Source organism: Nannospalax galili, unplaced genomic scaffold, assembly GCF_000622305.1.
Source record: "Nannospalax galili isolate Female #2095 unplaced genomic scaffold, S.galili_v1.0 scaffold9, whole genome shotgun sequence".
Lineage (NCBI taxonomy): Eukaryota > Metazoa > Chordata > Mammalia > Rodentia > Spalacidae > Nannospalax > Nannospalax galili.
This window is the reverse complement of record NW_008360332.1, coordinates 6,643,457-6,661,788: the sequence shown is the minus strand read 5'-3', so window position 1 is coordinate 6,661,788 and position 18,332 is coordinate 6,643,457. Positions and strand designations below refer to the sequence as shown.

Below are 18,332 nucleotides of genomic sequence, written 5' to 3'. Positions count from 1 at the left end.
GTGTAGCCCTGGCTGGCCTGGAACTCACTGTATAGACCAGGATGAACTCCAACTAATAGAGCTCTGCCTTGTCTCTGCCTTAAAGGCAAGCACCACCACATCTGGCTTCCTCTTAACTGATTTTTTTTTTTTTTATGTTTTATTTATTATTTTTATTTTATGTGTATGAGTGTATTGCCTGAATGTATGTGAGTGCACCCATGTTGTGCAATGCTTCAGAGGGCAGAAGAGGGCTTCAGATTCCCCTGGAACCACCATATGGTTTTTCTTTAAAAAAAATCAGTTAAGGGGCTGGAGAGATGGCTCAGTGGTTAAGAGCGCTGACTGCTCTTACAGAGGACAGAGGTTCAATTCCCAGCACCCACATGGCAGCTGCAAACCATCCTAAACTCCAGTTCTAGGGGAATCCGAAGCCCTCTTCTGCCCTCTGTGGCATTGCACGACACGGGTGCACTCACGTACATGCAGGCAATATACACATAAAATAAAAATAAATTTTTTTTTAAAAAGAGGCTAGCGAGGTGGCTTAGTGGTTAAGATCACTGGCTGCCCTTGGTGGGGACCCAGGTTCAATTCCCAGTGGCTAACAGCTCCCTAACTCCCGTTTCCAGGGAATCTGATGTCCTCTTCTGGCCTCTGCTGGCACTGCACAACACGGTGGTACACTTTCGTGGCTTACATCTCTACTCTGTCTTCTAAACTTTCTGTGTCAGGTAATCACCATCAGCCCAGAAACCTGTCCTTTGTCTCACCATCACGTAAGTCTGCTCAGTCTTAAACCATTTGCTTGGCCTGGATCTTCTCCAGCTACCTGATGAACTCTTCTCCAAGAAATGTTCCCTCTTATGCTGTTTCCTTTGTCTCTGTACCTGTGCCTCTACATTGCTTTCCTCTAAATAGCAAAATTTATCAAATACCATGTGCTTTACAAAATGTCTGAACCCATTTAACTTTGATGAGGTAGGTGTTATTCCTTACTACTCTTCAAGGGAGAAAACTGGGGTACAGGAAAATCGATTTACTCAAGGGCCAGGAGATGGCTCAGTGGGCAAAGATGTCTGCCACCGTGCCTTACATGAGCTCAATTTCTGAGACCCACATGGTGGAAGGAGAGAACTGACTCCCGCAAGCTGTTCTGAACTACACCCTTGTGCAGTGGCATGTAAATGGACACAGACACATCAAAAAAAAATTTTTTTTTTAATTTAAAAAATAGCCAAGCATAGTGGCAGCACACCTTTCTGGAGGCAGAGGCAGGTGGATCTCTGTGAGTTCAAGGCCAGCCTGGTCTATATAGTGCATTCTAGGCCAGCTGAGGCTACAGGGAGACACTGTCTCAGAAAAAGACCATAAAAAATAATAATGGGCTAGAGATGGCTCATTGGTTAAGAACATGCACTGCTCTTCCAAAGAACCCCTGAGTTCAAGTCCCAGCAACCATGTAAGGTGGCTTCCAACCAACTGCTTGTAACTCCAGCTCCTGGGGGATCTGACACTCTGGCTTCTTCCTGCACTCCCTTGCAGATAGACACAGACACGTATACACACAATCAAAAATAAAAATAAATTAATGGGGTGAGGAAGAGTCATTGTCTTTTGGAGAGGCCACTGGTAAGTTGCCCATGCCCTAGTGGATGGATTACCCCACATCCCTGTGCATATAGGCAGCACTAATTGGGCTTAATGGGCCATTTTAAAAATGGGTGGGGAAGGAGACTGGAGAGATGACTCAGTAGTTAAGGACACTGGCTGCTTTTGCAGAGGACCCTGGGTTCGGTCCCCAGCACCCACATCATGGCTAAAAATCATCAGTAACTCCAGTTCCAGGGTATCTGATACTTTCTGGCCTTGGGCATTGTATGCAGGTGATGCACCTACATGTAGGCAAAACATTCATACACATAAGTTTTTAAAAGGACATAAAGTTGGAATGGAGATATGTTGGAGAAATTCCAGGGGGATCAGAGAAGGAGGAATGATGGATAAGCTCAAGATATATTGTATACATGTGTGAAATTTTCAAAGAATAATTTTTTAAACAATTTAAAAATAAAGAGAAATCTACTCATGGTGATCAGGCTGGGTAACCCCTGCAGCTTGGCTCCAGGGTCAGCGCACTCACTACACTGAGGAATGAACACCAGAATTCATCTGTAATCGGTTTACTTATATTTGGTGCAAAGAATGTCAGCCCTAGGAGGTGTTCAGAATACATATATATAAAGAATTAACAAATCCAAAACCAGGTCACTGACCCCAGGAGTGGTACTGTAGTATTAGTTTAATGTATCAGAAACATCTTTCAGATGCACCAGAACAATTCAAAGTCCCTATTTAAGTGTTTTAGAACGAGTCATCCATATTTCAAAGACTTAGTTTATTACTTATTTGAAAATCTTTTATGTTTTATTATTTTTATTTTATGTGTATGAGTATATTGCCTGCATGCATGTGAGTGCACCTGTGTTGTGCAATGCTGCGGAGGTCAGAAGAGGGCTTCAGATTCCCCTGGAACTGGAGTTAAGGACGGTTTGCAGCCGCCATGTGGGTCCTGGGAATCGAACCCGGGTCCTCTGCAAGAGCAGTCAGTGCTCTTAACCACTGAGCCATCTCTCCAGCCCCTTATTTGAAAATCTTTAAAAGTCTTAAGATATAGCAGTGAATCTGACACTATATCCTACCTCTAAAAATAATTCTCAAAGGTTGGGGATGTAGTTCCATGGTGAGCACTGTTTGGTATAAACAAGATTTACAAGGCCTTGGGTTCAATGCCCAGCACATATGATTGATTGATGATAGGTAGGTAGGTAGGTAGGTAGATATAGATAGATGATAGATAGATGATTCATAGATAGATAAATGATAGATAGATAGATAGATAGATAGATAGATAGATGATAGATTGGATGATAGAAGATAGATTGAGAAGAGAGATGGATGGATAGGCAGATAACGGATAAATCACATAACACATAGCTCCAGCATTTCACGTTTTTGTTTTTTTTTTGTCTGTTTTGAGTAGTGGGGACCAAACATGTGAACGTGGAAGGTAGCAGTGAGCTGTATCACTAGCCCTCACTTTGTTTCTCAAAGTCTGCAGTCTGGGTTGGGCATGGTGGCACACAGCTTGAATTGGGAGACCCTGTCTCAAAAAAAAAACAACAACAAAAAAAAAAGTGCAATCTGCAGACAGCGACAACCTTTTCCTTAAAGACGGTTGGCTTTCCTCTTAGCATTTCAAAGGGCTCGAGCTTAAAATCACAGCACCTAGGCACCAACGTGGAATGGATGAGAACAGCTTTCCGGCAACTAGAATTGTCTTCGGTGTGAGCGTTGCCTCACTTTCTTGGGCACGCAGTCAAGCCCACGAAATGACAGGTATAAGCTAGACTTGGAAAGTCACTTCCTGCGTGTCTGTAAAATTCTGGTACCCTTGGTTGAGAACTCCTCTTTCTTTCCCTGTGTTTGCCATTTTCCGAAAAAGGAAAAGAAACAACAGGATTTGATGCATATTGTTGAAGAAAACAGCTTTCTTCCTGGTATAATTATCTGTCTCTACTTCTAAATGGGGCACAAATCCTAGCAACCCTCTGGCATGCCGGGGAGTTTGCATTCACGTTTTAAATTTAGAACCCCACAGGGAAAGAGCAACGGAATAACCGAACCATCACTTCCAACTAAGGAGTGACTTGACTGCCAACAAGGTATAAGCAAGCCAGCTCGGAAATAACTCCTCAGAGGCTTCCATACTAGGGAGATCTGAAGACCCCATTGCTCTTTGCTAGCTTTCACTTTGGGGATACACACACACACACAAGTGGCTGTCATCAACAGCCAATAGGAACTTCACTCTTATTAACCCCATTCAGCCTTTAGGCTTTCTCTTTCCAATCCTGCCCTAAGTACTCACAGTGGCCCAAGAGCTCTGGCAATAGAATCTGATGCTTATATGTCAAATCTGTAAGGTGGCTGTTTTTCCTCCTCCTCTCCTTCCCCTTTTCTTCCCTCCTCCCCTCCTTCCTTCCTCTTTTCCTCCTCCTCCTTTTTCCTGTTCACCTTACTCCTCTCCCCTCCTCTTCCTGCCTTCCTCCTCTCCTGCGTCTCTCCTGCTCATTCTTCCTTTTCCCCACCTCTCCTCCTCCCCTCCACCTCCTTCAATAAAAGCTTAATTACTTGAGCTCAAATGCTCCTGTCCTGTCCTCCCTCCATACCAAACTAATTAGTGCAATTATCTGTGCCATCCATGGCTACAGATCAGTTAAAACCTGTTACTGAGGTTAACAAATGAGAGGGTTAATTTTTCTTGACTGCTCCATAGTTGGGGAAGAAAGATAATAAGCCCTTGTATTTGTCAAATGCTTTTGTGCTTTAAAGTTCTCTTTTCTCTATGCCCAGCTGCCACCCAGGAAAAGAGGCTTACTGTGGGGTTCCAGACTGTCTGGAACCCAGAGGTAAAGAGTGCAATTCTGAACTAAAGCATGGAATTCACTGCTACACACCATGGGCTCCTCAGCTTTGCCGCTTCAAGGTAGAAAAGGGCTTTGGGTGCTTTTAAAGATAGGATTCCAGATTCTTTGGGGCCATGTTGTTGAGATGCTAACTTAAAATCTTAGACTATAAGTGCTACTTTGTATGTTCCTGTCTTAGACGGTGCTGAATTCGCCCAGTGGCTCTGGCTGGTCATGAGCTACCTATCTGGCTTTTCTGTTCTCTTTCCACTTCTGTGTCCACTGTAACCCTACGAAGGCCATTCAGCATCATTCTGACTGAAAAGCTGAGCCCGGACTCCGCTTAATCTTTGGCCCTAGAGGTTTATTTTAGGCCACGAAGCCTATCCCTGAATTTTTTTTTAACCCAAAAGAGTGGTTGATAGTGACAAGAAAACTTAATTCTCTATCATGATTTTTAACTGATTTTTTCCAACCAGGAATTATGGAAATTTAGTAAACAGTGATGGAGAATATGTATCAGTGGCCTCACAGAAACAGCATAAGCCTGTTGGGAGTGGTAGCACAAGCCTTTAATCCCAGCACCACTCAGGAGGCAGAGGCACACAGATCTCTGAGATTGAGACCATCCTGGTCTACACAGGACCAGGCTGGTTGGGGTTATACAGAGACACTGTCTCAAAGAACGGGAGAGAGAGAGAAAGAGAACCATAAGCTAGGAAAAGGACCCATGTCACAAAAGCGTACACACAAAAAGCCTTAGATGCTTGTATTTGATTGCTGTTGTTTTGCTACAAATATATTTCGCCTTTTCAAAGACCAGAGCATTCACACCTCAAATACACATTTATTATGTTTAAGTCTCATTGCTTTGGTTAATTTTCATTATATTGATGTTAGATGTAAATTCTTTGTAATATTAATACATAAAAGTTTTTCTGGTTATGAAAATGATACTGTCTCACTGTAGAAGTTCTACAAACAAGAAAATAATTGCAGAAACCATTTTCTTATTTTTCTATGTATATGCACATATGCTAGGCAAGATATTTTCTTTAACATTATCAGTGCCCAAAAATCTATTTTGGGGGGGGCATAGATGGTTCAGTGGTTAGGAGCACTTACTGCTTTTCTGGGGGTGGGGCACTTTTTAGGAGGGTCTCCTGTAGCCCAGGCTGGCTTGGAACTAAACTATGTGGTGTAGGATGACCTTGAACTCGTGACCCTCCTGCCTCTACTTACTTCTCCCATGCTGGGATCACAAGCATGCACCACCATGCTCAGCTTCTGTGCCTAACTTCTTGAGGTTCATTTAAATATTTTCTTTATTATTTTTATTTTATGTGTATGAGTGTAGTGCCTGCATGTATGTGAGTGCACCATGTCGTGCAATGCCATGGCAGTCAGAAGAGGACTTTGGATTCCCCTGGAACTGGAGTTAAGGACGGTTCGTAGCAGCCATGTGGGTGCTAGAAATCGAACCCAGGTCCTCTGCAAGAGCAGTCAGTGCTCTTAACCACTGAGCCATCTCTCCAGCCCCCCTTGAGGTATATTTAAATAACTACTTTCAGAGTTTTGTACACCTTGAAATTCTAAATGTTAAACTTCTGACCATACACTAGCTCTTTAGAACAAGAACTTGGATTACCACCATGTCTTCCTCTTTTAGCTGTTCTCAAAAAACAGGCTTCTTTTTTTAGACTGCTCCAAAAAGGTCCTTGCCAGTGCCTCCATGGAGAACCTAGTTATTTTGTCTTCAGCAATGGGAACTCATGGCCTGTATAAGCAAAAGACAAATTTGGAGGCTGTGGAGAAAAAACAAGCGACTTCCACCTTTTTGCATTATTGACATCAGAGTTGCAATTAATTGAGATAACCTTAGGTGGAGCCAGAGGCTACTGAAGAAATTCACTACCCATGGCTCTAGGAAGTCTCTTCATTTGGGCCAGCCTTACTGCAGGAGTTAACCAGGAGAGAAAAACCCGGGGCACATCTCCTCCCCTCTAAAAGAAAGAAAATGCCTGCTAACTGTGGCTTGTGGGATTGGGAAATTCCACAACAGGAGTGCCTGATGAAGCACAAGATGAGGGTTAAAAGCAGAGACTTCAGGGAGGAGCTCCCAGGAAGAGTAACATGACCCTGACTCTCATCCAGCCAGGTAATCACATGTACTGTGTTACCTCATGGCTGGCCATATCATACCTTCCTAACCAGCACAGGAGAGCCTTGCATTCATGTGGGACCATCTCAAGGACCCAGCACAAAGCAATAAAGTTAGCAATTGTCCATAAGCAGTTGAGCAAAGGACTGCAAGAGAGTTTCCCCCTGGCATCCTGTTTGTCAGGATGGGGCAGCCCAGCCCAGGGGGAAAGAGGCCTGGGAAAGAACAGCTCAACAGTGGCCTTATAGCCCTGGGCTGGCCTAAGGACAGTTAGCCAAGTCTGAGTCCAGTTACTGTGTACCTCAGTTTACCCAATCATAATAACCTTCAACTGAGATCCTCTCCCATCCTCCTCTATTATCAGGGAAAGAAATAGAAAAAGGAATTGGGGGGGTCTTCATTTTTGAAATTACATTTATTTATTTGCTTTATTATGTGTGTGTGTGTGTGTGTGTGTGTGTGTGTGTGTACGCACATGCAGAGGACAACTTGAGGAAATTGGTTCTCTCACACCACATGGGTCCCAGGGCTCATGTCATCAGGGTTGGCAGCAAACACCTTTATCCGCTGAACCATCTCACCAGCCCTTGTTTGTTTGTTTGTTTGTTTTGAGACAGGGTCTCACTCTGTAGCTCAGGCTGGCTTGTTACTTATACTGTAGTTCATACCAACCTGGAACTCATAGTAATTCTGCTCCAAGCTCCTGAGTACTGAGATTACAGAAACGCACCACCAGCACCAGATTCCAATAGGGATGTTTCTCTACAAATAAGCCAGTTCTCAGATTTGGTTATTGACTAGGCATACATTCAACACAGCTTCCTAACTCTTCACCAATAATGTTTTTCCAATTTCGTTCTAAGGAAACTGCAGATCTTGGGAAAAAAGGAACCCATTGGACATAGTCTGTAATTTCTTTCTTTAGAGATTAGAGAAATGAAAAGTTTTAAAGGCTTGAAGCAATCATTAAATGAAGACATCTCTTTATCCTTTGTCCCCAGTGTGTCAAACTTAGTTTAGGGCTCCTTGATGAAAGGGTTAGTATCTTCAGCAGAGTCTGTTTGTTTGTTTGTTTGTTTACTGAAACTTGATCTCCTGTATCCCTGGCTATGTTGGAACTCATTATGCAGACCAAGCTGACCTCAAACACAGAGATCAACCTGCTTCTGCCTCTGCAGTGCTGGGATTAAAGGCATGTACCACCATGCCCCGATAGCAGAGTCTATTTTTAAAATCATATTTTTAAAACGTATTTATTTTGTGGGGTTGAGAGATGGCTTAGCAGTTATGAGCATTGGCTGCTCTTGCTGAGGACCTGGGTTCAATTCCCAGCACCCACATGGTGGCTAACAACCAGTAACTCCAGTTACTCCAGTTCCAGGGGATCTGATGCCTGTGGGCATTGCATAACATGGGTGCACCTACCTAGATGCAGACAGTACACTCATACACAAATAATAATAAATAAAATATTTAAGATTTTTTTATTTTGCCAGTAGTGTGTGCCTTTTTTTTTTTAAGACTTCAACTGCATTTTATTTAACACAAAATAGAAAATGGCCGTGAAACAGCAAACTGAAAACAAATGAGAAAAGACATGGTTCAATCTAATAATTAACAGGAAGGCAAGTCACTGAATGAGTAACAAAGCGTGTAAGCTTGACGGGAGGGTTCTTTCTCTAATGCCCCTACTTTTGGAATTTCCACTTTTGTCCAACAGGCCTGACACCATTCTGGACCAGGGAGAGATGGAGTGGAAGTAAAAAACATGGTTATAGACTCCCCCGTGCACAGTATACTCTTTGGAAGTAGTGAGTGTCTGGTTAGGTTGACATTCTTTTCAAAGATCCATAATGTGGTTCCTGCAGATGGCACAGTTATCAGTTACACTGTCCCAGGCCCAGAGGGCTCCTGCATTCCACTTTTTCACTTCAAAACGTAGGTGCAGCTGGGGATATCAACATCCATTGTGCTGCCATTTTTTTTTTTTCCCTAGTGTATGCCTTTAATCCCAGCATTCCAGAGGCAGAATCTGCAGGCTGATCTCTGTGAAGTTTTACAGATTTTTTAAATTTTATATGTATAAGTGCCTGCATGTATGTATGTATGTGGACCACATGCCCTGAATCCTAGCATCCCCCTGAGACCCAGCATCCTCCCCAGCATTCCCTCCCAGTCACAACATTCCCCCTGAATCAGTCCTGGCATGCCCCCTCAGTCCTAGTATTTTATCATTCTTTCACAAAAGAATCACCCTCACTTTTCAGCACTCACTCTATTCACTGACAAGCTTTCTGCGATTTCCCTCTCAAAGCTTCATTTGTCAAAAAGAAGGCACTGAGAGAGAAAAAAAAAAAAGGAAAAGGTGAACATCAGTCTGTCCTCTGATGGTATCTTAAACGGCCCCCAAAGGCACATGTTACAGGGCTTGGTCACCAGCCTCTGGCACTGCTGGGAGGCAGTGGAGCCTTTAGGAGACAGGGCTTTCTCAGAGGTCAGCTCCCTCCCTTGCCTTCCAGCTCCCTTGCACTTAGCCCATGCTGCTCTGCTTCACCATGGCCCCTAGTGACAGGGCGTGCCACCACAGGCTAAAACCTCCAAAATCAGGAGCCAAAAGAACCTTTCCTCCTTCACGTTGGTTTTTCTCACATATTTTGTCACAGAGATGGGATAATTTTTAAATCTGTGGCTGATTAAATTCCCTTCTTCTATCCCATCGTCTCTCCTGCTATGCCATTTTCTCCTGCAATGCCATTTCCTTTCCTTCTTCCTGTTCCCATTAATTTAAAAATTTTTTGATATTATTTGTTTTTTGTGTGTGTGAGTGTAATGCCTGCATGTAGGTAGTGCACCTGTGTTGTTCAATGCCTGAGGAGGTCAGTAGAGGGTGTCAAATCCCCTGGAACTGTAGTTACAGACAGTTGGTGCTGAGAATTGAGCCTGGGTCCTCTGCAAGAGCGGCCAATGCTCTTACCCACTGAGCCATCTCTCCAGTCCTCATTAATGTTTTGAAATTCACAGCCTGCATGCCGTCTTGCTGTCTGGAACTTGGATACAGTAGCCTCATTTTGATGACAAGCCCCAGAAGGGGCTCAGAATTTTTCTGAAAACAATCTAGGTCCTGAGAGACTATAAAAAGCAAATCTGGCTAGGTGTGGCAGCACACATCTTTAATCCCAGCACTTTGGAGGCAGAGGCAGGTGGATCTCTGTGAGATCAAAGCCAGCTGGCAGCCTGGTTTACATAATGAGTTCCAGACCAGCTGTAGCTAATAGAGGATCAAAACAAAACAAAAACAAAGCTGAGGGCTGGAGTGATGGCTCAGGAATTAAGCACATTGGTTGCTCTTGCAGAGGATACTAGCTAGTTTGGTTCTCAGAACCTACATGGTGGCTCACCATACTGTGGTCCCAGTTCCAAGGCATCCAATGCCCCTTCTGACCACCACAGACACCAGGCATTCTCACACAGGCATGCATATGGGCACTCACGCATACACACAAAATAAAAATAAATCTTAGCAAAAAAAGAAAAAAAAGAAAATCTATGCTAAAGACATGGACCATGCACACTGAGATGGGGTATTAGAAGGAAAAAGAGTTTCTAAATCAGTCAGGTGCGGTGATGCACCCCTTTGATCCCCTTTGAACTCACAGAGAGGTAAGCGGATCTCTGTGAGTTCAAGGCCAGGCTGGTCTACATAGTAAGTTCAGGTCAACTGGGGCTACAGGAAGACCCTGTCCCAAAAAGACCAAAAATAAAAATTCCTAAGTCAGTACGTGACTTGACACATAGTTCTTCAAGAAAATAGAAAGAACCATAGTGGATAATTTCTCAGAAGCTTTCCAGCACTGACATGAATGAGAGCAGCATTTTATCACCATGAAGGGCTTCAGAGGCTCTGAATCTTAGCTTTGTTTATAGAGCAAGTAATTCACAGCTGCACCATCATGGAAAATACTTGGGCTTGGTGTCCTGGTCCTGTTGGTTCCCAGGACTTCCAGCCAATGGTTCAAGCCCTCTGAGCCTCATTTTCTTATCTATAAATGTCAGACAACACTGGGAACTATTTCACAACAGGAGGTAGTTGAGGTGAAAGTCCTTTTTTTTGTTGTTCTTTTCTTTCTGTTGGGTCTAGAAGTTCTTGACCGATAGCAAATGCGCAATAGTTTCTTTTATCAGCATTGTTATTGTGATCTGACCTTTGTCAGGAATATAAACCTCAACTGTAATATTGTTTGCATGAACAACTTTGATCTAAACTTTATTATATGCTTTATACCATCATTTTAAAGAATTAGGGAACAACAGCCAGGCAGGTGTGCTGTTATATGGGTGTAATCCTAGCACTTGAGAGATAGAGGTAGGAAGATTAGGAGTTCAAGGTCATCCTCAGCTGTATATCCAGTTCAAGGCTAGTCTGGGCTACATGAGACCCTGCTTCAAAAAGAAATTAAAAATTAAAAATGAATGGATAATCGCTTCTTGGCCTTCTGGCTAAGATCAAGTGTAGTATCTGTTCTTAGCAGTTTAAAAACGAATGGATAAAAGACACTACCATAAACTGAAATGTCTGGGAAGTGTAAGTTGAGTAAAGGCAGGAGATGTATCTTCTCTTTGCTTCTGTCTACTTTTCCTCTCCGCAGAGAATATGGGAGGACCATACTCTCCAGCCCCTTTGCAGCTCATACCTCAAAACTAGGTCTAATCAAGGGGCAGTCAGACAGAAAAAACAAAAACAAATCAACCACATGACAGCTGGTGCATGGCGCTTCCAAGTGGATGAGAATTCTTCCTGGTCTCCCCTGAAGTCACCACCATGGAAAGTTCTCATTGAGCTGGGTCCTGGGGGAGTTATGTGGAACATGCTGGACATGTGGAATGAAAAACAAATGTTGGCTATATTGACATGGAATATACTATCACATTCTCTCTCAATTTCCAATACAGCACATAATGTAGTTACCATAATATCTAGACTATGTAAGCTTTTGAGTTGCATTGAAAGACCAAATAAGGGCTGGAGAGATGACTCGGCAGTTAAGAGCACAGACTGCTCTTCCAGAGGACCCAGGTTCAATTCCCAGCACCCACATGGCAGCTAACGACCGTTACTTCAGTTCCAGGGGATCCAACGCCCTCTTCTGGCCTCCAGTGGTATTGCGCTATACCAGTGCGCTTACATACATGCAGGCAATACACTCATAGACATAAAATTAAAAAAATGATAATTTTTTTAAAAAGACCAAATAGCTCATTGTGTACTATAATGGGCTCTTTCTAAAGTTTTTCAGGATAGTCTCACTTTTGTTTGTTTTATATATTTGTTTAGTAATTTCATACATGGAACAATGTATTTAGATCATATCCACCCCCCACCCCACCCTGCTCCCTCCACCAACTCCTCAATGACCCAACACTAGGGGGATGGAAAGTACTACACAAGCTGCTAAGGGAGAACATCAATCGATGGTCCAACCCCAGCTTCAAGGCCTAAAAGGTACATCAGTGACCAGCACAGCAAACAACATTGGTGCAGTAGTGGCGCTTTTATCTTGGGGATAATCAACAGCTACCTAATTGAACTTAGAGTCTAAATGTGAGGAAATGCATGTGTTGTACTGTAAACCTAGCCAAATATACATGGCTGGAGAGTTCATAAATCTTAGAACCCTAAGGCTATCACATCTCTGTATGTTGAAAAAGAAGCTTCTTTGATGGTGACTGGGATACTTGTCTGTAAACTTAAGGATCCATATTTTGCACGTAGTAAGAAATTGTATTTGATCCCAGCACTCGGGAGGCAGAGGCAGGCGGATCTCTGTGAGTTCAAGGCCAGCCTGGTCTACGTAGGGAATTCTAGGACAGCTGGGCCTACAGAGAGATCCTGTCTCAAAAAGACAAAAAAAAAAAAAAAAAATGTATTTGTCTAGGGATGCCTTCAGAGGAGGTGGCTTCCAGGTCAGTTTTGGCTCCATTGTTCGGAGGATCCCCGAGACTCACTGGCCAGGTGGTCTAGCAGAATCAGTGAGCTCCATGTTCGGCAGAATCAGTGAGCTCCATGTTCAGAGAGAGGCCCTCTCTTAAAAACAAACTAACAGGAAGGAACTGGACCAGCTAGTAATTGGATGTGAGTTGCCCTATTGCAATCTTTGGAGAACGATGCAGCTGAGAGAGAGCCAAGAAGGGAAGGGGCAGCTGTTCAGGGCAGGGTAGCAATACCACAGCAGGATCTGGAAGCTGTGCATAGCAATTCTATCACATCTCACTGGCTAGAACTTAGTCATGTGGCCACCAGAATCTGCAAAGCAGGCTGGGAAATAAACGTTTATTCTGAAATGCTATGTGCCCAGTCAAAGCTTTTATTACTAAGATAAATGGGAGACTTAAGTAGTAAGAAAAGACTTTTGTAACATCCTTCAAAATACATATAACTTTACAATTTATACAAAAAGAACATAACATTTTAGAGCTGGATAAACAGAACTTTAAGTTCAAATGTAAGAATAAGTGTCCAAGAATAGCCAAGAGAGCAAAAAAATAAAAAACCAAATGTTCTCAGACACGAAAATACTCCAAAGGCCTGTGAAATTAGAACAATATGATCCTGGCATAGGAATAGACAAATCATTGAAACAGAATAGAGAAGCAGAACTAGCTTCAGGGCAGGACTTGATCTGCACAGACTCCCTGTATCACTGGTTGGCAGACAGCATCTTTTCTGGCTGGTCTGAGCCCATGCTGGTTTAATTTGAAGATGTTGCTGATACTAGGATACAGAGTAAGTTAGTATTTATGAAATGTTGTAACTCAGCAGTTAAGGATGATTTCCTCTCTATATGTCACCAATAAATAACTCACTCCATATATGGCGAAATAAAGTAAGAGACTTGGGACTGGAGAGATGGCTCAGCACCGCTGCTCTTACAGAGAACCTGAGTTCAATTCCTAGCACCTGAATGGCAGCTGACTACTATCCTGTAACTCCAGTTCCAGGGGAACTGATGCCCTCTTCTGGTCTCAGAGCATTGCATGCATGTGATGCACTTACATACATGCAGGCAAAGCACTCATACGCATAAAATAAAAATAAATAAAATATTGTTAGCATGTGAGTGTTCCCTTATACTATACATGATTGCTAATCTTCATTGTCACTCTGACTACATTTAGAATTACCTCAGAATCACATCTCTGGATAAGTCAGTGAAGGCATTTTCAGAGAGCTTCAACTGAGGAAGGAAGACCCATTCTGAACATGGGCTGAGAACCAGATTGAACGAGAGTGGGAAAAAGCCTGCTGCACCATGCCCCTCCTCAGCTTCCTGGTCCATGATATAAGGAATCCCAGCCACACACCTGCTGCCATCAACTCTGCATGCCTCTTCCGCCATGATGGACTGTGCCCTCTCCAACTGTGAGCTAAAACAAACCCTTCTTCCCTTAAGATGTTTCTTGTCAGGTATCTGGAACAAATTTCAAATTTGAGATATAAATGTAAAAAAAAAAAATACAGTAGTAACAGTAATTTAGCCCCATAAAATTTCAGTTAGCTAAGAAGAATAAGTTCAAGAGATCTATTGTAGAGTAAAACTGAGGTGCCCAAGGCCATTGGTGCTCTATCCATTGCCATCCATCTTCTGCCAAATGGGGGTCCCCAGCAGGTATTGCCTGCACTTATTTAAGAGCATCTGTGTGTGCAATACACATGAAGGTCAAAAAAGGCATCAGATTTCCTTGGAACTGGGATTAAAACAGTTCTTCATTCTTAGTCATCATGTGGGTGTTGGGAAGTGCTCTTAACTACAGAGCCCCTTTATTTTATGTTGGGTTGTTTTTGTTTGTTGGTTTGTTTGGGTGGTTGGTTTTGTTTTTGTTGGTGTTGGTGTTGTTTGGCTTTTTGAAACAGGGTCTCCCTGTAGTCACATCTGGTCTGGAACTCACTATATAGACCAGGCTGGCCTAGATCTCACAGAACTATGCCTGCCGCTGCTTCCTGAGTGCTGGGATTAAAGATTGTGTTCCACCAGCATATTTTATGTTTTTTTGAGACGAGGTCTCACTCTGTGTCCTAGGTTGACTTGAAATACACTGTGTAGCCCAGGCTGTCCTGGAACTCATGGCAATCCTCCTGCCTCAACCTCCATTGTGGTGCCATGATTACAGGCCTGAGCTAGTAGGGTTTTTTGTGTATGTGTATGTTTGTGTGGATTTTGTTTTGTTTTTGTTGGGGGGGGTGTTTGTTGTGTTTTGTTTATTGAGACAGGGTCTCCTTGTAGCCCCAGATGGCCTGGAACTCACTGTGTAGACCAGGATGGCCTGAATCTCACAGAGATCCACCTGCCTCTGCCTCCTGAGTGCTAGGGTTAAAGGCATGTGTCACCATGCCCCATTTAAGGATGACCTTTATTTTGGATCCTTCTGCCTATATCCTAAGTGTTGGTACTATAGTAGTATGCCACCACAACTGGTTTTATGTGATGCTGGGGTGTGAACCCAAGGGCTTCTTGTGTGCTAGGCAAGCACTGTACCAACTGAACTGCATTCTCAGTCTCAGTGATTTTTCTTGAGTCCCTTCATATATCTGTATCACTTCTTTTAACGAGGTGAAGAGCTGACTATTGGGGCTGGAGAGATGGCTCAGTGGTTAAGAACACCAGCTGCTCTTGCAGAGGACCTGGGTTTGATTCTCAGCATCCACATGGTGCCTAACAACCATCTCTAACTCCAGTTCCAGGGAATCCGACGCCCTCTTCTGACCTCCTTTGCACGACATGGGTGCACTTACATCCATGCAGGCAATACACACATACACACAAACTAAAAGAGAGCTGACTATCAAGGACAAGCTACACAATCCTGCAAGGAACTTTGCCTTTACATTAAGGAGGTGTTACCTAGAAAGGACAGTGACTGGTGAAACCAGGGGAATAAACCCTGACAGATCGATGACACAGAGAGACAGGGCCCTGTTCCAACAGCCCAGCTACCTGCACCCACCTCATTTTCTCTTCCTGGCTCCCCTGGGTGGCTTCATTCCAGTCCTCCCACAGCTGTCTACCCATGCAGTCTTTTTCCTCCTACTCGACTGGAATATCTTCATGTTCCTTTTCAGTGCTATGCTCCAAGCAACCTTCTTTTCTCTCACAGTGAGAAGACTATTGGCATTTAGTGTTCATCAGTACATCGTCCCTCCAAGTACCAGGAGTCTTGAAAAGCAAGTCTAGACTCAGCAGCAGTTTGGGAGCCCTCTCTGGTCCCTGGGGGAGAGTGAGTGTGGAGATGCGGAATGAAAATCAGCCCCAGCATCTGGGCCTCCCGGTGCCAGGCCCGCCTCCTTTGGCTGGAAGTCTCACTTTATCATGGGTTATGGGCTAGATGTTCAGTTCCTCCCTGACCTAAGCCAATTCTGCCTTTCTAGAGGCAAGAAAATTCATGCTACTTCAAAAATGAGATCTGCAGTACCTCTCCAACTGGGAAATTGTGAGACAGCAGCCAAGCACTTTCCAACCTCTCTGCTGAAAGCACTCTGGAAATCTTTAGTCTGTTAGTCTTGTTGCTATGGCTGTGGTGACTTATTTTGCTTCAGTGACACAACCCATAAGCAAACAATAGTTGCTTGTGATCAGTATAAGATTTGGAATTTGCATATGACTTATTTTTAAGGAGCAAAGAATTACCTGCTATCTTTCCTTAATAAAAGTTATAGCCAACAGCTCTCTGGTTCTCTATCTTGATTGGTTATTGGCACATTTTCAAATCAGAGATTTTTTTTTTTCTTTTTTTACGGTTTGGAAAATTCCAGTGGCACTCTGCAGTTTCCTTATTGACAGAATCTATCAGGCTCTCCAAGAGGGTCTTATCTGCCAGCAGCAACCATCACTACCGAGCTGCCAGACAGGTTTGGTGGGATTGCCTAGTCTGAGAGCTGGAGGCCAGGCAGGGTCAACTCCCTGCTTTCTCCTTCCAAGGCCTGCAGGCTTTGACCTGTAAATGAGTGCCTAAACAGGGTCTAATCTGTCACACAAATATTTCTTCATAACAGTGGTAATGCCCCTCATTACATGGCTTAGCAATGCTCCCAAGACATGTATTTGGAGAGCTGCTTGTATAAATTGCTATACTGAAAGCTATGCCTGGTATTTCTATAAAATATTTTCAAGACATGATATAATGATTCCATTTTTATTTATAGTAGCCAATGAGAACAAGGCCTTTCCTCTGCCCCACTTTGTAAAAGCAGTCCTAAAATAACAAACCAACCAGAGCTCTTGACCAAGGCCAATGACCTTTGGTATGAACTCAGGCGCTCTGGGCTTGGAGGACTGTGCCTGACTCCTTTGAGCTGACCTCCCACTCCCTGCCTGCCATGATTGATAGTCTTAGTTCTTGTGTCAAAAAACAGATTTCAAGAGCTGGAGAGACAGCTCAGAGGTTAAGAGCATGTACTGCTCTTGCAGTGGACCCAGGTTCAGGTCCCAGAACCCACACATTGGGTGGTTCACAACTGCCCATAACTCCTGCTCCAAGGGAACTGCCACCTCTGACCTTCCTAGGCACTTGCATTCATGTGTATACACACACACACACACACACACACACACACACAAATAAGTCTTAAAAACAGATTTCAGATTTCAGTTCATAGTTTGTTCCCAGTAGTTTAGAGAATCGTTTCCAATTTTCGAAATTTAAAAAAAAAACAACTCTAAAGTTAGAGTCATCTTTGACAATCACCATTGTAATGTGAATCCCTAGCCAAAGTTTGTCCTGTTTTTTTCCCCCAAAATAAAGTTTGGGTGAAAAATTGAGAGTGATATTTATTTTATTTATTATTTTTATTTTATGTGTATGAGTGTATTGCCTGCATGTATGTGAGTACACCCGTGTCATACAACGCCTCAGAGATCAGAAGAGGGCTTCAGATTCCCCTGGAACTGGAGTTAAGGACGGTTTGTAGCCACCATGTGGGTGCTGGGAATCAAACCCGGGTCCTCTGCAAGAGCAGTCCTCAGTGAACTGCTGAGCCATCTCTCCAGCCCCATGATATTTATTTTTATTTAAAAAAAATTTTTTTTTTAATTTTTTTGGTCTTTTTGAGACAGGGTCTCCCTATAGCCCCAGCTTTCCTGGAACTCACTATGTAGACCAGGCTGGCCTCGAACTCACAAAGATCCACCTGCCTCTGCCTCCCAAGTGCTGGGATTAAAGGCGTGCACCACCACACCCGGCTTATTATTTTTATTTTGTGTGTATGGGTGTACATTGCCTGCCTGTATGTAAGTGCACCCATGTCATGCAATGCCTACAGAGGTCAGAAGAGGGCCTCAGATTCCCCTGGAACTGGAGTTATGGAGGGCTGTTAGCCATCAAGTGGGTGCTGGGAACTTAATCCAGGTTTTCTGCAAAGAGCAGTCAGTGCTCTTAACTGCTGAGCCAACTTTCCAGCCCCTGAAAATATTTAAATGTAAATTCTTACTATGAGGCCATTTGGCAGGCTGCTTGGGATAATTAGAAGATCAAAACTTTTACTCGCTCTCCTAGCCTGCACCCCTATCCTCAGGCCTCTTGGGGTAAGTCTATAGCGCAGCTCTCCATGCCTTGACTCCCCAAGCCACATTCACCCTTCCATCTCCCCCGCTGTTCGCTACACCTAGTGTGGGACCTGCGCCACTCCTAGTCTTGGGACCCCAGACACCTGGGGAACCAATACTGCTTCCTGA

The 18,332-nt window shown here is 43.6% G+C and overlaps 1 non-coding gene across 1 annotated transcript; it reads left to right on the top strand.

Annotated features, from left to right (window-relative positions):
- The first annotated feature begins 11,086 nt into the window (after positions 1-11,086).
- On the top strand, positions 11,087-11,275 carry LOC115069017. The gene has a single exon (XR_003848369.1). It is a non-coding gene; the product is annotated as a U2 spliceosomal RNA (small nuclear RNA).
- The last annotated feature ends 7,057 nt before the right edge of the window (positions 11,276-18,332 follow it).